This window comes from Mirounga angustirostris, unplaced genomic scaffold (assembly GCF_029215605.1).
Source record: "Mirounga angustirostris isolate CCGP_5_RB_7025 unplaced genomic scaffold, mMirAng1.0.hap1 SCAF_3, whole genome shotgun sequence".
NCBI classification, from domain to species: domain Eukaryota; kingdom Metazoa; phylum Chordata; class Mammalia; order Carnivora; family Phocidae; genus Mirounga; species Mirounga angustirostris.
This window is the reverse complement of record NW_026991711.1, coordinates 186,247,928-186,270,777: the sequence shown is the minus strand read 5'-3', so window position 1 is coordinate 186,270,777 and position 22,850 is coordinate 186,247,928. Positions and strand designations below refer to the sequence as shown.

The 22,850-nt window shown below is 43.2% G+C and overlaps 1 protein-coding gene across 1 annotated transcript in view; it reads right to left on the bottom strand.

Annotated features, from left to right (window-relative positions):
* The window catches only part of FBXO36 (F-box protein 36), a 90,735-nt gene that overhangs the window by 55,315 nt on the left and 12,570 nt on the right, over window positions 1–22,850 (bottom strand). The gene's annotated exons all lie outside the window — the stretch shown is intronic.

The following is a 22,850-nucleotide window of genomic DNA, read 5'->3' as shown; positions in this document are numbered from 1 at the left end:
ATCTGGTTTTAATTGCTTAGAATCTATATTGTTATAACAACGTAGTAAATAGGACACTCACTTGCTTAACACACGTGCAAGAAATAAAATTTTTTCTATAAGTGAGTATTTTATTTTTGAATAGGTTATAAATGCACATGGTAAAATGAGCAGGGTAAACAGGGAAAAGCATCTCTCTCCATCCCGGCCCCAAGGGAACGTGTTTGCTAGACCTAATCTCGGTCCCTTTGGCACCTCCCTCCTCTCTACTGAGGCTGAGTCCAAGTTCCTGGGGAGCGGTGAGGCCTCTGTGCCACTCACTATCTTCAAGCCAGCAACAGGTGAGATGGCCTCCATCCCATCTGTTCTTGGTTTTTCGTGGTGCAGGAAACAGCTAAGGGCTGTAGCAGTCTCCTCCTGGTCCCCTTGTGGCAACATTTCCCCCCCAATGGTGGCCTGCAGAAGGAGGTGCCCTATGACCAAGGTGGCTGGGAGGCTGTCAGCCAGTCCGGACAGCACTTTCTCTGGCCACCTGCTGGGGGTGGGAGGCACTTGAGACCTCTCAGCAGGCTCTCCTATTCACCTGCCTCTCCTATTCCTCACCTGGTGCGGAGGGGGAGGTCAAAGGTCTGCTCAGCTCTTGGAACTTCAGTCTACCTGGGGAGTCCACTGGGTTTTTGACCTTCACCCCCAAACCAGCTTGGAAGGAAATGGCCAAGGGCTCTTCAGGTGAACCAGCAGCATCTAACTCCTCTTTCCCTCCTCTCTGAGTCCTGCCTGCAATCTGGAAGGTTTTCTCGGTTGGAGATTCGGGAGAGGAGCACTTACATTCTAACTGTTGTCTGTGCCAAAGCCTTTAGGCACCCATCCCCCACCCAGCTTGGGCTTTTGAAATTTAAAATCCTAGGGCCTTGCATCTCAAAGCCTGATCTTAGGAAACTCCCCAAAGGCAATGCATGAAGCTGATTTGAGGGAGGAAAGCAGATCTTGATGGATGGGAAAACAAGGTAAGAAAATTCAAGAAGCCCTCAATCAAATTTAAGGTTTTGTGTGGCCTATAGTCTGGTGTGATAGTGTAACCTTCCAAATGCACAATTTAAAATAAAGTAATGCCTAAAAATATTTATATTAGGTACAGTAATTAAAATGATTTATGAAATGTTCTCTTGGGCAGAAAAACATTTTCTTGAGAAAGTTTAAATGAAACACACTTGATTCAAAAAGTTTTCCCTCCACCCCCCAAAATAAGTTCTTTCTCAAGTTACATTAATGGCCACAGTGCAAAACTTGGGAAGTTTTCTTGTCTATATAGATGAGGTTCCATTTTCGGGTTTAAGTTTAACAGCTGGCCAAGCATCCCATGGTCTTTCTGTTTAAGCTACACTGGAATCAGCAAAAACCATTTGTAAGTATCTGACAAGCTACACAATCTAGATTTTTCTGGTTCCAGCCCCTGACTTCTGACCTTGGGCAGAACCCACCTTATCTCCTGTGAAAAAGAAAACCACAAGTCCAAAATGGAGTCACTTAGGCCAGGTCATGTCCCTAAACCAGAGCTTACTACTTAACTCAATTGCAGTTTCATCCTCCCCAACATACACGGTCTTAACCAGTCAGGCATTTTATTGTCTCGTCCCTTTTCTGCCTGTAAAATCCTTCCATTTTGTATAGCTCCTTGGATCTCCTATTTGCTAGATGGGATGCGGCCTGATGCATGAATTGATTAATAAAGTCTATTAGATCCTTAAAATTGACTCAGTAGAATTTTTTATATTTAACACTCCATACCTCCTCCCCCACCTTCCCTCTCCTACAGGCTCAGCTCTTGACTTTTTATTTGGGCCGTGATTTTAATGCAAGGTCTTGGTCCCACAGCTCTCATCCACTCCCCTGGGGCCAGCCCTCAAGCTACATGCTAAGATTCTTTCTTCCCAAGACAAAGTACAATTTCCTCCAGTTGGCTGCTGTCCAACGTATCTCCTGTTCTTCCGAGGAGGCTTTTCCAAGTGTAGCCTAGGCATCGTCTCAAATTCCTCATCCCATCACTTTTCAGCCCACTATAAAGGGGCTCTTCACTGCTTTGGGGGCACGGCTTAAACCAGCAGTGATCTCTAATGGTTTAATGGGGAAACACTCACTCATTCATTCAACAAACATTTATTGAGTGTCAACCATGTGCCACGCACTGTTCTGGGTGCTGGGGATACAGCAGTGTATGGAAATGATGAAAAGTCTCTGCGTCCATGGAACATTCTAGCGGGGGAGAGGGACCATATAGACTTGCTTATTTCTTTACTGTCCCCATTTCAGTGACATACCAGTCACCATCTCATAAAATGGAAATCTAAAAGAGCCTGTACTTCACCCTCTATTCAACTGGTCATCAAGTCTCAATGAGACTCCTAAATCTTTCTCTTAATCCACTCTTTCTCTGTATTGCTACTACTTGCCTTAGTTTGGGCATGACAGAAATATTTACACACAAAAATTGGCAATTGCCACAAATCAGGTTTTTTCCGTCCCCGGAGAGTCAGTTGCAAAGCATCTCCCAGCATATTACTGATTAGGCACATTAAATGTTTTCCCCTTGATCAAGTACAGAGGTTTTCTGTTCTCCACCCCTTCTTCCCCATGCTACCCTCCTGGAAGTCAACCTTCACACATCTGCTGCTAGGATGCTGCTTCTAGGCTTCTAAGACGTCACCATGATTGTGTCAATCCTCTGCCCGAAACTCTTTCAGAGATCCCCATCCCTTTCAAAGCGTTGACATTGCATATAAAACATTCCTGATCTGGCCCTTCTTATCTCTCCAGCCTACGTCTGATGTTACATTTTGGTCCACCTACATACCAGCACTTTTTTTTTTTGTAAGATTTTATTTATTTATTTGTCAGAGAGAGAGCATAAGCAGGAGGGGCGGCAGGTAGAAGGAGAAGCAGGCTCCCTGCTGAGCAAGGAGGCTGATGTGGAACTCGATCCCAGGACCCTGGGATCATGACCTGAGCTGAAGGCGGCTGCATAATCAACTGAGCCACGCTGGCGTCCCTACTTACATACCTGCACTTGTATTTGTCTCCCTCTCCTCTGGCTTTTGCATAGGCTGTTCTGTCTGCCTGGGATACATGGCTAATTCCTGGGCATCTCACAAGACTGTTTTTTTTTTTTTTTTTAAGATTTTATTTATTTATTTGAGAGAGAGAGAGAGAGCACATGAGAAGGGGGAGGGTCAGAGGGAGAGGCAGACTCCCCGCTAAGCAGGGAGCCCGACGCGGGACTCGATCCCGGGACTCCAGGATCGTGACCTGAGCCGAAGGCAGTCGTTTAACCAACTGAGCCACCCAGGCGCCCACAAGACTGTTTTAACAGGCATGACATACTGAGTTCCCCTTTCAAGCTCATGCTGGTTAGATGCCTGTCTGTGTGCACTTACAGGATCCTTGCACAAGTCCATCGCAGCACATAACCCACTGCACTGAGTCTGGTTTCCTTCTTGTCGAGTTCTTGGTTAACCTGTGTGGGACTGTGACCCTCACTCCAATCCTGGATGAAAGGACTTTTTGTAGGTTCTTCCTTAGCTTTTTCCTTATCTTACTCGTAGACTACATAGTCTTTCTGGGTGATCTAATCCATCCCTGACTTCCTTGGCTTTCTACCATCTGTGTGTTAATGATTCGCCATTTATATCACCAGCCCCGATCTCTTGGCTTAATTAGCATCTCTACCTGGATATGCTGCCTTCATATATTTAAAACAGAGTTCAATTATCTTCTCCAAGCCTCCTCTTCCTGGGTTCTTGTGTTAGTGAATGGCATTACGAGGAGTCAGCAAACTCCAGCCAATAGGCCAGCTATGCCCACAGCTTAGGCAAGAATGGTTCCTACATTTTTAAAAAAGAAAAAACAAAACACAAAAAAAGAATATACAATACAGACTGTATGTGGCCCACAATGCCTAAAATATTTCCTATCTGGCCCTATATACAGTTTGCCAACTCATGAGTACTACCATTTGCCAAAGAACCTGGGTATCAATAATAGTATTAATTAATCAATAGTAATAATTAGCAGAAATTGAGTTTACCCTATTGAAACACTGGGTGTTGTACATATTTCACTTTATTCTCCTATCAACCTCTAACTGTTAGGGTGCTTTTGGCTACATTTAACCGGAAACCCTGACTAGCAGGCTGAAATGGGAGTCTAGAGAGAGGGAAGGCTCAGGCACAGTGTGATCAGTGGTTCAATTATGCCATCAGGGACCTAGGTTTTTCCATTGTTCTGCTTTCTGGAGCTCAGGCAGTATTGGCTGCAGCTAAAGTCTGGTTCCCGTATGGTCATGGACTTGGCTGTCAGTGGCAACTGGGGCTACATGTGTTCTCACGAACATCTGCCGAGAGAGGGAGAGACTCCTCAACCATGGAATAGGAGGACTTCTGTAGGACTGAGCCAAACAGGACAACATGCCCCACCCCCCCGCCCCATCTACTGTATAACCTTCTCTCTTACCCCAGATCCAAATAGTAACCAAGCCTTCAAAACAATTTTTTAGCCTCCTAAATATCTCTTGAATTTATTTCTATTCTTCACAACTACGTCCACTAGTCTGTAACATCCTAGAAAGTGAGGACAAGTGTCTTCTCTGCATGTCCAGCATCTGCCATCCTAGTGAATTATATGAATGAATGAAGAAACTTCAAGCACATACCAGGTTATCATTTTATAGTAGAGGAAAGTGAGTTTCAGAGGGCCAAGGTCACACAGCTACCGAGGTTTACTTTAGGTCTGTCTAACCTGGAAGCTCATCTTGAATTATATACCACACTCCCCTTCCTCCTGTTTTGTCATCTTCTCCTTTTCCATTGGCTCCTTCTTCTTAGCCTTAAACACGCTCAAACCTCTCCTTCCTAACAATCCCTTTGGCCATGCTTTCCCTACAATTTGAGCCTTCTCTGATCCTTCCCTTTATAAACAAGTTTCTTGGAAAAATGTCCACTTGCCTTGTCTTTATTTCCTCCTTTTTCATTCACACCGTATGTCACTGAATCCATCTTGCACATGTTACCAGGATCCTCCCAGCTCTGTATCAAAGGCAGCTCCCCATCTTTTTTTTCTATACTATGCAGCATTTGACTCCTTCCCTTCATCCCTCCTCTTTCCAGAATCCTCCCTGATTTCTAAGGTTAAGTTCTCTAAGGATTCCTTGGTTTGTAATGTCTCTCTGTCTTTGCACAGGATGGCCTAGAATCCCGTCATCTCCTATGGCCCCAATTCCACCCAAGCTTCATGTTACCTACTGGCTCTGTATATGGCCCATCAAACTGTAACTATCTGTTTATCTTTTGTGACTATTACTGCCCTCCAAGACAATCTCTAAGTCTTAGTTGGAGACTTTTTTGTAGCTTACAGAGCGCCCATGGTGAAAGACAGAGCTGATATCAGTAAGTGCTTGCTGAATGAATTATTGAATAAATGAACACACTGACTTATCCAACAGCGCATAGCCAGAAAATGGCAGAAATCAAATCAAGAGAGGTCAGAGATTTTCCAGGAGACGATAGTGTTGAAAATGACAGTAAGTTTTTTAGGTTTTAGAAGTCATCAGTATGGGTGGGATATAAACTGCATGAAGTTATACTTTGGATGATACAAAATTCAAGTAACATTTCTATTTATAGATTTATATTCACAAACATTTAGATTTACTTTGCATTAATTTACTTCTATTTAAACAAAGCTTAGGATGTACACTCATTAAGCATCTACGGTATTTCATTTAAAAGTCAAAAAGAATAAACTAGGGATACCAAGCAATGGAAATCTAAGCAACTGAGACATTCTTACTGTTAATGAAAATACCAGAAAAGCACTTTTCTGTGAGTGAGCAGACTATTTTCTGTTAAGAAAAATTAAGTACTTTAATCATATTTAAGCATATTAAATAATTCAAAAATTAAAACAGCAATTCAGCCACATCTTCTGATTTTATAGCCCAGGGAGCTAATGAGAATTGGGGGGGGGGGAGGGGGTGTCAACTAATGACTGCCTGCTGCTTTTCTTCTTTTTTGAAATGCTAAGTAAGGCCAAGTGCTGGGGAAATCAACGTGAGGAAAATGAAGAAGGGATTCTCCTGCAGGGTCACTCAAATGGCCATAAAAGAGAAAAAGATTAAACTCCACAAAAGGGCTAAAACTTTTGCAGATTGGGCTGCAGCCTATTTCCAGTCAAAGTGGTAGGCAATCCCTCAAAGACACAAACAAAAAAAAGAGGTGATATGTTTTAGAATTGTAAAATTAGAAGGTACTACCGTGAACAGGTCTATAATAAATACATTAAAATTAGCCTTACCTCTTTAGGGAGCTCCACTATTTTATTTGCATTTAACTGCTATGAATTGCATAAGTGCATCACATTTCTTTGTAAATAAGCTTTTCATACCAAAAAATAAAATGACATAAAACATAAAATATAATAAATAACCCGAGATTGGGGTGGGGAGATAAACTGTATAGAGTTACTCTGGGGTAGGAACCCATCTTTAAAACCCAAAACTCCCATGACGTTGCGTGTTCTTATACTGTGTGCGTAAATAAATATCTTCCTAGATGTACTAAAAATTACCGTGGATACATTTCTAAAGAAAAAATAAAAACGAGGAGTCCTAAATGAAGTTTAAGCTGAAACCATAAATATATTTCCTTCCCCCGCCCCAACTCCCCAGATCTATAAAAAGTAAAATGGAAGAATTGAAATATATTCTCTGTTAAGGAGGTAATCAACTAAGTTCCAATTATTTTTTCAGTAGAAAGCTTAAAAATCTGCCAATTAGGATGTCCCCACCTACTATAGACGACCCACCAAAAGCTGAGTCAGTTTTCCTGGAGTGTGTTTTCATTTATTCGGCTTTTAGCAACAATGGCCGCACCTCTTCCTGAACAGTTTGTTGGCAACAACTCCCCACATTACTTTCTTAATGATATTAATTGTTTAAAGAGAACATTTTAAAACATCAAAAAGCCCTGATAGTTTTTATAACAGCAATAAAGCTGATTGCAAATAGTTCAAATAACAATACAAAGCACGGCGGGTAAATTAAAAAGAAACCAAAATCTAAAATCCCATTCCCAGGTATTAAGCGTATTTTACATTCTCCAAACATTCCTCAGACTCTACAAACACTTACAGATTAATTTGTGTGTGTGTGTGCATGTGTGTGTATATATATCAGTTTTACATGAATGGGATAATAGTAAACATGCTCATTTGTGAACTCTTCTTTTATTCTATGTCACAGACATCTATTCATGCAATGTCTAAATATAGCTTCATCTAGTGGCTTCACGGTGTTCTCTTATACAGAAGTATACATAATTTATTTAACCAATTTTCTACTGAAGGACTTTCAGTTTGCCCCATCTTACTTTTTGGTTATTATAAACAATGCTGTGATGAATATCCAGTTTATGTGTCATTTCAAATGTGGGTAATTAACTCCTGAAGGTACATTCCCTGAGGTGGGGTGGTAGGGTTAAGGATACACACACTACTTGACTAAATATTGCCAAACTGCCTTTGGGAAGCAGATCGGTAAGGATTAGGTTCAGTTGACTTCAAGAGAATACCCAATAAGATGGCTTACACAAGACAGAGGGTTATATAGAAGATGGGGCAGTTTATGACCCAGGGGACCAGGCACCTTCCATTTTGGTACTCCATCATCTTCAGAACTTGGCTTCTTCTGCATGGTGTGAGGTGGCTGCTTAAACTCACCACTTCTGGTAACATCTATTGGTCATGTGGCTACATCTAGCTACAGGGCAGACTGGGAACATAGCCTTTTTTTCTGGGATGCCCTTATGTTCAGTTAAAAGTCAGGTATTCTTTTACTGAGGATAAGGGAAAACAGATACTGGGGACCACCAACAGTTTCTGCCATGGGCAGGATGTACCAATGTATACCCCTGTGAATATCACACAAGAGGCGCCATTTCCCATCTCTACCAACCCTGTTACCCAACGGTTCCCACTGCCATTGCATTTTATTACTTACAAGGACAAATATTTAGCCTATTCTCAAATAGCCTGTGTAGTTCATGCCACCAACATCAGTGATGTATACCGCCCCCGCCCCTTGGCCCCCCGGCAAAAGTACAAAGAATCCAAATGTGGGGACATGTGTGTTACTCTGATTTGTGCTTCAATGTTAAAGCTCTGTCCTTAGTTAACTTCTCTCCTCCCTCCAGGTAATCTCATCCGTAGCTTTAATGCTGTTGAGTCAAAATCTGTATTTTCATTCCTGATCTCCAGAGACTTAGTAAATTAGCCAGTTGATTACTGCGTATACTCATCTGGGTAATCCACTAGCATGTTACAATCAACTATAAAGAAATTGGTCCCATCATCTTGTCTTAGAAACACTTCTTCCTGCATTCCTTACTTTGGTGGCACCGGTTGAGCCATTTTAGACTCTTACCTTTCTCTCATCAAAGCACTGTCTTCACGGCCAAATTCTATTGATTTCACTTCCATGATAACTTTCGACAGTCCCTTCATCTCCAGTGTGCTCTTGAGGATCAAGATAAAATCTCATGACTCTGCCTCCATGCTTGAACCAATCCAGGCTACCCTTAACACAGCAGCCAAAGGCTTCTTACTAAAATGCAAGGTGGGGTGCCTGGGTGGCTCAGTCGTTAAGCGTCTGCCTTCGGCTCAGGTCATGATCCCAGAGTCCTGGGATTGAGCCCCACATTGGGCTCCCTGTTCGGCGGGAAGCCTGCTTCTCCCTCTCCCACTCTCCCTGCTTGTGTTCCCTCTCTCGCTGTCTCTCTCTGTTAAAAAATAAACAAAAAATCTAAAAATAAATAAATAAATAAATAAAATAAAATAAAATGCAAGGTGAATGTGATGGCTCTCTCTCACTCCCCGTCCCCCCCCCCCCCCCCCCATCCTTTAAAGGCTCTCCATAGTCAAAATTCTTGGTATGGCATGTGAGGTCCCCCAGCCAGTGACCTTCATCAGCATCATCTTGCGTTAACCCCCTGACTGTGCCCCATATTTCAATACATTACTTGCAGTTCCACAATTCAGTGACTTTGCTAAAGTGGATCCCTCCTGCCTAGAATTCCTGAAGAAGATCTATTCCTTTCTCTCTCCTTTTTTTTTTTTTTTTTTTTTTTTGAGATTCAGATCTTGTGGACACATCAATAAAACCCGTCCTGATTGGACTCCCCACCTTGTGGCCACTCCTTTGTTTTGTGCCATTTTTGTATTCCATACTTCCTTCTAAAATATTATGTAAATGGAGTTAATATTTATTAATCCAACAAATATTTACTGAATTCCCACTGTGCGCTCAGCATTAAGCTAAGCCCTGGATTCAGGACCATGTGTAAGCTGAACATAGACCTTAGGTACTTGCAACTTTTAGTCTATACAGCTTACATTAGTAAAGCTAATTTCCATTCATCATCTTGGTTTGCTAGAAAAGAAATTACTTCTCTCTCCCATTAATCTCCATGAGAGACTAAGAAACTGATGTTGCCCTGTTGCTGATCATGTCAAGAGATATTTTCTTTAGTGTCTTGTTGCTTATTCAAATATTCATTTATTTGTGCTTTTATGACTTCACGCTGTTGGCTGCCACTATCCAGAGCCACTTGGATGTTTAAGAAGGACAAATTGGGGGGAACCTTATTTGATCTATTATTTCTCAAGCTCTTTCCTCAAACTTACACCTGACAAAGGCCCAGTTAAGGGGATTCCTGGCAGAGATGAAGGTAGACCTAAGAACAGGATGAATAACTAAGCAAAGATTGGGGTAAAGGGTGGTCCAGGTTGGGGGGGGCAGTGTAAGCAAAGGCTGAAGGACAGAAGTGAGGAGATGATGTCTTTCAGCGGATAGGCACCCCCTAAACAGACTGCATAGGGTTAGCTCACAGCACACCTTAGACTTTTCTCTTAACTGCATAGGGTACTCCATCATCCTCAGAACTTGCATTCTTCTGCATGGTGTGAGGTGGCTGCAGAGCACTGAGACTCGGCTGCACCCACGTGGGTCATATATGACCCACGGAAGTGCAATTCTAAGGCCTGCATCACCTGCCTCTGCTTCCTTGCTCTTTCCCAGGGCTGTACCGCAAACTTGCTACTCCTGTGTTCCTTCCTTCCCTTCCAAATCTTCCCAATTCCTGGTTTCCTCTTTTACCGTCTATCCAAAATAGGAATAGACTTGAACCAAAAAAATCTTGCAGAGAAGATTTACAGAAGGAAATCCAGGTACACTAAATTTTGCACAGAAAAGAAATCCCAGTTAGGGAGAAACTCGTGATTTAGTGTAGAGTACTAGAATGCATTCCGGATAGATCAAAAATATCTGGGTGTATTACTCAGGACTGCCTGGTCTCAAGAGGCAGAAATTCAATCTGGAGAATTTTAAATAAGAAAGCAGTCGTGTCGGGTTATATAACTTGGAAAGACAGTGGTGTGGCTAGCCTCAGGCATGAAGGGATCCAGGGGTGCAAAATGACAGCCTCAGATGATCAACTCTCTCTCTTTCCTTCTGTTTCTGTCCCTCTCTGTTGTTGGCCTCATTAACTTCTATTGCAAATGTGTGTCACTCATGCAAGTGGGGAGCCTGGCAACTAGAAACTCCAAGCCTACATCACCCAGTTGGAGGATCCCCAAAGAAACGAGAAACTAACTCTTTCTAATTGAGGGTAAAAAATCCCAGGGAATAATTGCATGGGCCTGTCTGTCAAGTACCCACAGGTGTCCTGGAGGTGGGGATGGGGGGTGGGAGGGTTCATGATGGGCCACGCCTGGGTCATGTGCCCATCCATCTGCTGGCACCTCAGTGGATTCCTCACAGGTGTGGAGGTGGAGGTAGGGGGGAGGAGCAGTGGCTGAAATGAATTCTGGGCAGACAAAAAATAATGTAATTTGGTTGGAACAGAGACTTTGTGGCAAAGATCATCAGGAGATGCGTTAGGAGTGGGAAATGGGGCCAGATTGTGTAGATCAATATCCCGTAACTGAGACGGAGCACCAAGTACTCCAAAAAGTCTGTGTATGTGTATGTACATACACATGTACAGCTGATTCTCATTATGCACAGTACTTAGGTTCTAGAAAGTCACTGCTGCTGCTGAATTAGTTAATCATTGCCCTACGGGAAACACAAGGATAGGTTCCTGTGAGCCTCTGGTCACATTTTCATCAACTGATCAATTCATAACCTTGTTTTGTGTGTTTCTGCTTAAAGATACTTTATTTAATATATACTGTTGATTCATTAACACGGGCCTCACAGCCAAAAGCACTATCACTCACGTCTGAAGGGCGCTTATCTAACACATGTGTTTTCTGCATCAGGCACATGGAGGCCTTCTTGCACTTAGGAACACTGGACAGCTCCACAGCACGACGCTTGGGGCCATTTTAAGTAGTGAAATCACCAACAAAAAGCACAAAAATAAGAAAACCATGGCACTGAATGGACCAGGAAATGGACACTGGCTTGTTTACAGAATGAGAGCTGACCGATGAAGGCAGGTGTTGCCCTGTTCCGCCTCAGTTGGGGTCATGCCAGGGGATGGACTCGGTTTCTCTCTCTGCTCTGCAGAGGTCCAAGAATGACTGCAGAAGTGTCAGGAGAATATCAGTTTTGGGGGTTATACAAATTTTAGCAAGCAGGCAAATTCACAAAGATGGAATCTATGAATAATGAGGATGGACTTTATTTCCCCCCTCAGTATTTGGGAAGATTCCCTTGGCAGTGGTGGGCAGGAAGGAGGATGACGTTGGATGCAGAGATCAAGTGGAGAAGCAGCAGTGCTGGTGGGAGGCCCTGAGGGAGCAATGTGGAGGCAGTGAGGGATGAACAGGAGAGGAAGGGAGGACAGACTTGATTCCCAACCAGACATAAAGGGCGGGGGAGGGCCACTACAAGGAGGAGGGAGGAGTCAGCAGCTTGAGTGTAGAACGAAGAACCAAGTCTGGAACAGAATCTGACTTCAAGGGGCAGAATCTGACTTCAGTTGTTTGTTTGTTTTTTAACTTATTTATTTTAAAGTAGACTTCATGCCCCATCTGGGGCTTGAACTCATGAACCCTGAGATTAAGTCACACACTCTTCCCATTGAGCCAGTCAGGCGCCCGACTTCAGCTCTGTAATGAGCCATTCGTTGGTCCTGTCAGACGCTTTTGTGTTCCTTGCTCCAAGATTTTTAAAAAAGCTGTACTTCAACTGACTTAAAAATAGGGAACAAGTACTGTTCTAGTATTACATGTCTCCACTTTCAATCAACTAATTAACTAACCTCACTAATAATAATAGTAATAAAAAACACACACAGCACTTAACTATATGCCAGGCATTGTTCTAGGCTCTTTATATTTATTAGCCCATTTATTTCTCAGAGACTATGAGGCATCATTATCAGATGCCTCATTTTTAGATGAACAAACTGAGGTGGAGGGTAGTAACTTGCCTGCAATCCAACAGTGAGTAAACGGTGGAATCTGCTTATAGAATCTGTGTGTCTAACTACCATGTTATATTGGCAGTATCAGTTATGGTTTCCTTTTTTTGTTTTTAAAGATTTTATTTATTTATTTGACAGAGAGAGCATGAGCAGGGGGAGCGTCAGGCAGAGGGAGAGACAGCCTCCCCGCTGAGCAAGGAGCCGGATGTGGGGCTCCATCCCAGGACCCTGGGATTGTGACCTGAGCTGAAGGCAGCCGCTTAACCGACTGAGCCACCCAGGCGCCCCATCAGTTATGGTTTTCTTATGAACTCTCTTGTACCACACCGCTGTCTCCCTGCCTCCCTACTGCCTGTGCCAATTCCCCCCCACTCCCCTTCCATCCAATGTATGGCTTTGTCAATGTTGCTTACTATTTCTCATCTAAAATGGGGGCGCCTGGTGGCTCAGTCATTAAGCATCTGCCTTCGGCTCAGGTCATGATCCCGGGGTCCTGGGATCGAGACCCGCATCAGGCTCCCTGCTCCGTGGGAAGCCTGCTTCTCCCTCTCCCACTCCCCTCCGCTTATGTTCTCTCTCTCGCTGTGTCTGTGTCAGATAAATAAATAAAATCTTAAAAAAAAAAAATAGAACAGTAATAAACCACGTTCACCCTAATTTCTTTCTTCTTCATTTTTCTCCTAAAAAACCCCAACTATGATCTTTAGCTATCTAAACCTATGTCAAACTATAGCTCACAAATCCCTGTGTATCACGTTTCTTTTCTGAATAAGCCTAAACTCTTCATTTTCTTATACTTAAACAATACCAGGTTGCTAGCCTCTATCAGCCGTTGTTTTTTCTCTTTTATTTTTTTAAGTAATCTCTACCCCCAATGTGGAACTCGAACCCACGACCCCGAGATCAAGAGTCCTATGGCCCACTGACTGAACCAGCTGGGTGCCCCACTTTTTCTTTTTTTTATTTTATTTTATTTTTTTAATATTTTATTTATTTGAGAGAGAGAGAATGAGAGACAGAGAGCATGAGAGAAAGGAGGGTCAGAGGGAGAAGCAGGCTCCCTGCCAAGCAGGGAGCCCGATGTGGGACTCGATCCTGGGACTCCAGGATCATGACCTGAGCCGAAGGCAGTCACCCAACCAACTGAGCCACCCAGGCGCCCCACTTTTTCTTTTATATTTAAAGTAGTAATAGGGACACCTGGCTGCCTCCATTAGTTAAGCGTCTGCCTTTGGCTCAGGTTGTGATCCCAGGGTCCTGGAATCCAACCCCGCATCGGGAGTACTGAACAAGGAGCCTGCTTCTCTCCCTGCTTATTCTGACAAATAAATAAAATCTTATAAAAAAAAAGTAATAATCTAGACTTTTTAGGTACTAATCAAAGAATTCTTTTTGCCTTAAGCAACTCATTTGACATCCTCATGTTTAAAGAAGTAATACTGGCAACCCATACATAACTCTTAACCACAGAGAACAAACTGAGGGTTGCTGGAGGGAGCTGGGTAGGGGATGGACTAGATGGGTGACAGGCATTAAGGAAGGCACTTGTGATCAGCACTGGGTGTTATGTGAAAGTGATGAATCGCTAAATTCTACTCCTGAAACCAATACTACACTATATGTTAACTTGAATTTAAATTGAAAGAAAATAAATAAAGTAGTTCTCATTGGAATACTCTAATAATTAGTATTTACAAAACAACTGGAAAGTTGGGGCACCTGGGTGGCTCAGTCAGTTAAGCGTCTGACTCTTGATCTCAGCGCAGGTCTTGATCTCAGGGTTGTGAGTTCAAGCCCTGCATTGGGCTCCACACTGGGCATGGAGCCTACTTAATAAAACAAAAACAAAAAAAATTCTGGAAAGTAATAAATGGAACTTTTAAATAAATGCAAGTGTTTTAATGTGGATTTGCTTAGAACATCTACACAAACATCTCTTTTGTTTGCCAGATTTTAGTTTTTATTTTGCTTTGATTCCTCAAACATAGCTGGTTTTTAGGTGTGGAGAATGAGGGAGAGGTCTTGTTCAAGAAAGGTGGGAAGTATTTAATTCAGCAAACACATACTACTCTGTGGCAGCCCCTTTATTCAGCACACACAACCTCAGGCAGTTTTCATGAAAAGATCTCGGGAGATGTCCACAACAGCAGTCTGTCTAGGTTCAAGTACACAGCCACGGTATGCCGGCAAAGCTGCCAATGGGCCAAGGCTCCTGAATGCTTCACATACTTAAGTGCTTTTCGAGGCTACTGTTTTATGTCTTTGTTTTTTTGTCTTATAACAACAGCCATCATACTTTAAGAACCCAAAACTTTTAACCTTGCCTTGCATACCCTTCTTATTTATATTTGGAGAAGCTGAGCATCACACTGCCTGTCTCACTCACATCTCCCATCTCTGGGCTGAAATTCCTTGAGCACACTTTGTTCTGCAGGTGACATTTGGCCTGTACCCCAGCCATGGCAGATTGGACCAGGGTGACCATCTGACCTGGACCAGTGAGGACGTTTTCAGTTTTAGGTGATGGAAAACCCTGTCAACCTGGTTTGGGTGAAAAAGAGAAGCTGATTGGCTTACACAGCCATAGGCCCGCTGGCTCCAGAAGCTGCAAAGGAGGCCACAAAGACCCGCTCTCTCGTTACCTCTTGGCTTCTTCCTCTGTGTTGGCTGCATTTGCAGGCAGGTTGTCCCTGGTGGTGATAAGCTAGCAGTTCCTTGGTGAGGATAAGATGGCTGCTTGTAGCTCTAGGCTCGTATCACTTCAGCTTTGAGTCTAGGGGTAAAGGGAATGCTCCTTTCTCAACAGTTTTAACATCAGATTGGCTTCGGCTGGGTTGTCAGCCCATTTCCCAATAATCATCGCCACTCGAGGTCAGGTTCAGCTATTTGGACCATATACCATGAACACAAGGTGGGGGTGATTTCTTCGAGGAAAATCAGGGCACTATTACCACAAGAAGGGAGACAGATACTGGTGGCAAGAAAATCAGCTGTTCACACATGACCCAAGGACAGGCAAAATAGAGGCTCGACTGTGGCCAAGGAGGAGGCCTGTTGGGAAAAACTCCCCAACAGGGACAAGTGGCTGAATAAAAACACGAGATCCTCTTTGGAGAAAAGGGAACTAGAAGTCCAGAACTGAGTAGCGGGTAGGGGCATCATAAGCAGGAAACAGAGACCAGAGACAGGGAGGGAGATGGAGGGTCCGAGTCCTGTGGTAGGGCAGCAACTAAGCCCCAGTGAGCTTCGCTGAGTGAAACCAGGCTAGTCCTGAGGCACGTGGGACCTGCAACATCCTCACGTCTCTGTAGCACAGCTGAGCTGCCAAGAATTCCTACTATCACTATCTCCAGATATTGCCTCAAGATGAGGACCCACTAGATTAAGTGAATGGGATGAAGAATTCCAAGGACTTCACCAACATTTAATTCAGGAAAGGTAAAGACAAACAAGAAGGAAAAGAGATAAAGGGACAGAATGTGGTATATGGGGGAGTGGCAGAGAGCACTACTTCCTGTGCTCTGTGCTGGGCCAGGATATGGGCGGGGGGGGGGGGGGGGGGCGGGTAAGTTGTCTCCCATTATCCTTTCTACCCCTTCCTTGCCCCCAAGGTTTATTTCTAAGCAGCCAGCTGGAGAGGCCCCTCACCCCCACCCCACCCTTATGGAAATGTCCTGGAAGTCTTGAATACTTAGCTTCAAGGTCACACCTGGCTACCAGGCAGGTAGGATGTGCAATCTTTCAGCTAGGCAGCTTTAAGCACAATGACAATGGCCATAGAGAGGCGACTTGCCATCTCAGCCACATCCCCAAATCCAAGTTCCTCCTCCTCTGCCACCACAGCCACCCATGGTCATGTCCCTTCTTGTGGTGTTTTTTCTGCTTCTCTTGTCCAGTAGCTTCCATATGGTTCAGAATGGCCACCTTAAACTTCCTTTTTACTTTTCCATTTTAGTTCCCTGCAGCTAATTGGCTATATCCCTTCTTTTCCAAATTTTCAAATGAAGGATCACCTTTTCACACCAGGCCCTACAAGTTATACAATTGCTGGTCAGCCAATGGATTCACTGGCCTAAAGACAGGTACCCATCTTGGTCCAATTAACCGGCAAGGGGAGGAACTGGGGGACTGTACATTTCAGATGGTGACTTATCTCAGATGGGGTTGAGACAAGGTATGTAATGACTGACATATCCAGACAACTGTTTTCCCCTGACATATTCAGGTGAATCAAGTAGGTGGGCAACAGATGTCCTCACATAATGTATTAGTTTCCTAGTATTGTTTTAACAAAGTACCACAAACTGGCTTAAAACAATAGAAATTTATTGCCTCAAAGTTCTGGAGGCTGGAAGCCTGAAATCACGGTGTTGGCAGAGCCATGCTCCCTCTGCACCCTGCCTCGCCTCTTCTCTTCTAGCTCCTGTGGTTTGCTCACAATCTTTGGTCATCACGTGGTTGTCTTCTTAAAGACATCGGTTGTACTGGAGTAGTGTCTACCCTACTCCAGTATGACCTCATCTTAACTAATAATATCTGCAACAATCCTATTTCTAAATAAGGTCACTATCTGAGGTAATGGGGGTCAGGACTTCAACATCTTTTTTTGGGGAGGACACAATTCAACCCTAATACATACCTACTTGGTTGCACAATCAATTTCTCCACAAATCAGGCAGACATCTAACCCTTATAGCAGACTTACTACCAGAAGTACAATCCTTACTCAAAAGGCATATGACACTGCAGCAAGTACTATGATAAAGATGTTTTTACTGTGTCTTTCTGTATTCATCAAATGTTCTTAGTTATGCTATTAATAAGTGGTCTTGGTGTTAGTAACCTCCCTCCAGAAAAGAAAAAAGGTAAAAAGAAAATCAGTATTCAAAGGTAACATCGAGGAGTAACTTTTATTTACTTTATAAACATATAAAATATAAGTCACTGCTTAAAGCCTATTAATTGGAAAAAATAAATTTATCCAGTAGACAAAATACAAAAGCACTAAAAATGCATCAAACTGCCTCTTAGCTCCTATAGTGTCTTATGTGGAGCCTTCATAAAGGCCAAGATGGCTGCTGTCTTCAAGGAGGAGAGAACCTTGAGTAACTGCAAGAAGTCATGACCATGTCGAAGAGAGTAATGGAGAAGCTAGAGGCAGCCACTGAAATGCAGTTTGGCATCAAAGGGTATGAATGTATAAATAACTTTTTCCTGTGGAATGCCAACCTCTCCCTTTAAAAAAAAAATGCCAAAGAGACATTTTAATAGTTTTAGAGAAGAGAAAAACTCATCCTGGAACTAAAGGAAATGTGCCAGGGGGCGCCTGGGTGGCTCAGTCGGTTAAGCGGCTGCCTTCGGCTCAGGTCATGATCCCAGGGTCCTGGGATCGAGCCCCGCATCGGGTTCCCTGCTCAGTGGGGAGCCTGCTTCTCCCTCTCCCTCTGCCTGCCTCTCTGCCTACTTGTTCTCTCTCTCTGTCAAATAAATAAATAAAATCTTTTTTAAAAAAAAAAATAAATAAAGGAAATGTGCCAGAATAATAATGTAAGGTAGGAAGGGAATTGTGTCAATAATTTGTATACGTAAAATCCTTAAAACATTCCTATGCAGTAGGAAGCATTCTTTTTTTTTTGATAAGAAAATGAGACCATTTCACGAGTCTGACTGCCCATCTCTCTTCTCCCATTCTCACAGAACCTTCCTCCCTCTCCCTCGTGTCATCCACACAGCTGCATTCATGCCATTCTCCTCAGCAAGAAGCCTCGCTGCATCCCTATTACCTAGAACAGACTTTTCATAGCAGAACCCTTTTGTTAAGGGAAACTCTGTACAGACGTTATTTATATTGACTTATGTGATTTATATCAATTTATGTTTATCAAATAAACAAAAGGGGTATTGTATGAAGATTTTTAAAAGTTTAGATTAATAGTATTATGAAGTTAACAAGAACAAAGAAACTATTCTTATAAAAACAGCACTTTGAAATTAGGCAGTGAAACACAGATGAAGATGAATATTAGTGTTACTCAGCACCAGTAGTCAGTTAATTTCAGCATTTCGTGATAAAATAAAAAGAAAACCCTAATCCATGCAGACATCATAAATCTGTTCTCCACATTATATCCTAGTGATCTTTTAAAAACGCAAACCCAAGGGGTGCCTGGGTGGCTTAGTCGTTAAGCGTCTGCCTTCAGCTCAGGTCATGATCCCAGGGCCCTGGGATCAAGCCCCACATCGGGCTCCCTGCTCCGTGGGAAGCCTGCTTCTCCCTCTCCCACTCTCCCTGCTTGTGTTCCCTCTCTCGCTGTGTCTCTGTCAAATAAATAAATAGTATCTTAAAAAAAAAAGAAACGCAAACCCGATTAACATATTTCATCAACTCATTAAAATGCCATCGATTGTAAGTTGCATCATTATTTTATGTATAATCCAGAAAGAAAAAAATGCTAATTAAGTGTTGATTTGGGAGATTTGTTAAGATGTTAAGAAAAGTGTGTCTCGGGGCGCCTGGGTGGCTCAGTTGGTTAAGCAGCTGCCTTCAGCTCAGGTCATGATCCCAGGGTCCTGGGATCGAGCCCCGCATCGGGCTCCCTGCTCGGCGGGGAGCCTGCTTCTCCCTCTCCCTCTGCCTGTCTCTCTGCCTACTTGTTCTCTCTCTCTCTCTGTCAAATAAATAAATAAAATCTTAAAAAAGAAAAGTGTGTCTCATAATCATTGGAATGTGGTATGCCAGCCCCTTCAGCCTCTTAAAGAAAATCCGTGGCGTCTGGTTCTCTCAGGATCAGGACACTGCTCCTGACGTTCTAGGAAACCTCCATGGTTTCGCCATTGTGTTCTCTGCATTCGAGCTGCACTGGCCTTCTTTCCATGCACCCAGTCTTCCAGGTGGCAGATCAAGCTTCACTTCCTCTGGAGAGCCTTCCCTGACCTCCCTGATCAGGCCACATCCTTGAGCACTTGGGCGTCTCTCCTTGACCGCACTCCCCATGGTTGACATCTTCTTTGGTTCCCGTCTTAGTTTGGCTTACGTGTTTATGTGATCAGCATCTAGCTTGGTGAGGGCAGAGAACATGAAGTTCTGCTCCCCACTGTAACCCTAGTGCTTGGCACAGCGACTGCTAGGGTCTGATACACAGAAAGCACTCAAACATTTGTTGAATAAATGAACTGAAATAAAAATTTTAAAAACTCATGTTTGCGGATTTTAGGATACTCTTCAGGTCAGAGGATCTCGAAGATCCATGAATGTGAGTAGTAAGACTTCTGTTTCACAGTTGAATCATTAACAGTATCTACCAAATTCTTGTCTTCTTCTCACAGATCCCACATTTAGACAAAAAGCATTGAAAATTACTTACTATATGTTAAAACTCCCCCTAGCTCAATGTTTTTATCACAAGGTGGTCAGTGTGTTTTTGTAAACTCTCAGTTCCAAGATTCTGTGCTGAGCTGGTATGTCTGAGCTTCTCCTAATTCTCAGGCTCCCTCTCCGCTCTGATTATACCTGCCTTGTACAGGCACGAACCCAAAGAGAGGGCTGGTCAGAGCTCAGCCTTCTGAAACAATGACACATTTGTAAGAAATTCTCCTGTGTTCACAGTGATGACAGATGCTCTCCTGCATCTGCCTGGAGATCTTCTAGATTTAGTTCATCTAGATTATGGGAGCACAAGTTAAGGCTTTAATATTTGGTACATAAAACATCTAAGGGTGTACGTATTTCTTTTGCATAACAAGTTTTAAGTTAGTGAAAAATATTCCGAAAAAGGATATTTGAATAAAATGCTTGCAGAACCTCAGAGGTACATTTATTTGCAAAACCAAAGGGTATGTGAAAACCACTGACTGGTTCTATTGAGTCTTTTTTCTTTCTTCTTCTTTTTTTAATATTTTATTTTTTAAAGCAAACTCTGTGGGACCTGAACTCATGACCCCCAGATCAAGAGTCGTATGCTCTACCAACTGAGCCAGCCAGGCACCCCTGGCTGTATCAAGTCTTAATGCGTGATTTACCAGGGACTTCCTGATCTGTTCCCTGGCTGCTCCTCAGTGGGCCCAGCACCCAGCTTCACATTTTGCAATTGTACAATACTTAGGAGTCGCCCTTGGAATGAGCTCTGCCCTCACGTACCTTCGGCCCAAAGGACTGTCCCTAGTTTTTCTATTTTGGTCTCGGCTCTAGTCTTTGTGAATCTTCCCTGACATGCTGCCAGCTCAGAATTCCTTCCAGTGCTCTAACCAGACAGCTTGGATCTCTGCTGTATGTGACCTTACTATAGTCTGTTTGTCTGTCTCCCCACTAGACTGCACGCTTCCTGAGGGAGGGGAACTCATCTTTGCATTGTTGGCATGGTCCAGGACGAGGTGTGCAGCAAACACTGAAAGAAGGCTTTTCAGAGCCTTGCCAGTCTGCATAGTTTCAATTTTTTGCCAGTAGAAAAATTCCTATCTTGTGGTTTTAAATTGTATTTCCCTGATCACTAGTAAGAGTAAGCATCTTTTCATGTTTTTATTAATTTATTTTTTAGACAGAGAGACCGTGCACAAGGGGGGGTGGTTGGGAGGCACAGAGGGAGAGAGAGAATCTTAAGCAGACTTCATGCCCAGCTTGCAGTCTGACCTGGGGCTGGATCTCACAACCTTGAGATCATGACATGAGCTAGAATCAAAGGTCGGACGCTTAACACACCGAGCCACCCAGGCGCCCCCTTAGGTAACTGTTTCTTCATGTTCCTTGCCCATTTTTCCATGAGGCTATTTATCTTACTAATTTGCCTTGACACTTGCAAACTATTGTTTTTTAAAGATCTTATTTATTTGAGGGAGAGTGAGAGAGAGAGAGAGGGAGAGCACGAGTGGGTGGGAGGAGCAGAGGGAGAAGCAGACTGCCGGCTGAGCAGGGAGCCCGATGTAAGGCTCCATCCCAGGACCCTGAGATCATGACCTGAGCTGAAGGCAGATGCTTCACCAACTGAAGCACCCAGGCGACCTGACACTTGCAAGACTATTTTAAAAGATCTCCCAAGTAGGAAATTCCATAACCTTTTGTAGTCCTTCATCCTGTTGTGTTTAAACCTAAATCCCACACACTGCAGTGGGCACTCATTTCCTCTTGTTTTGACCCCTGCTGTGTAAATGGAGACTAGCTGATTATCATCAATTATGGTGAAATCATTCTTAAAAAAAAAAAGTATTAAATAACCCAGGCCTCTCTTATTTAATTAATCATAATTATTTTAACCTATACTCATAGATCTTATTTCCTAATTATTTTTCTCTTTATTACTAAACTCTACATTATTTTTTTAAGATTTTATTTATTTGACAGAGAGAGAGCACAGCAGGGGAGCTGTAGGCAAAGGGAGAGGGAGAAGCAGGCTCCCTGCTGAGCAGGGAGCCCAGTGTGGGGCTCCATCCCAGGACCCTGAGATCATGACCCGAGTCGAAGGTGGTAGACCCTTAACCGACTGAGCCACCCAGCTGCCCCTAAACTCTACATTTTTTTTCTTTTTTTAGTATTTTATTTATTTGTCAGAGAGAAAGCGAGCGAGCAAGCATAAGCAAGGGCAGTGGCAGGCAGAGGGAGAAGCAGGCCCCCTGCCGAGCATGGAGCCCAATGTGGGGCTCGATCCCAGGACCCCAGGATCATGACCCTGAGCCAAAGGCAGACGCTTAACCAACTGAGCCACCCAGGCATCACTAAACTCTACATTCTTTAGTCTAGAATCTAGAGCTTAAAAATGGGGCCCAGGGACTGGCTAGTTATAGGCATAACTGGAAGATGACCTTATGGTTCCTGATGTCTGTACTTCTATTCCTGTCTCCCATTATGGTGCCTCTACTCCTTGCAGGGCTATTTTCTTATTTCATTGCTTGATAATCACTCCTAAAATACCTATCAGCCAGACTGAGGAAGATTACAGAGCAAGGACTCCCTTTTAGTAATTATTGCTCTGCCCCAAGTACTTGACACTCTTAATCAAAATTCTGTGACTCTCTTACAATTTGTCCACATTAGTAAGGATTCTACATTAATAATGCCAATCCTATTCTCTAAAATTGACACCATTTTAGCAGATGGGTTTTAAAACAAATTTAATGGCTATGTTTCTTCTTTTTCTTTCCTAGATTACTGGCCACTTTGTCCTCAACCCCATTCTCCAAGTTAGCATGTATTTTCATAACCATGCTCTGAGTTTGGTCCTCTGTCCAGTGAGCCTTTGTAGGATGGTTGTAATCTGATTCCCTAATACATGGGTGAGTGTTTTCTATGGATTATAATTTTAAACACGTTAAAAATCAAAATAGACTGCATCAAGTCTTCCAAATCCCCCTTTCAATGTCATAAAGAATGAGTCTGACAAGGCTTTTCTCTCCATGAGTATT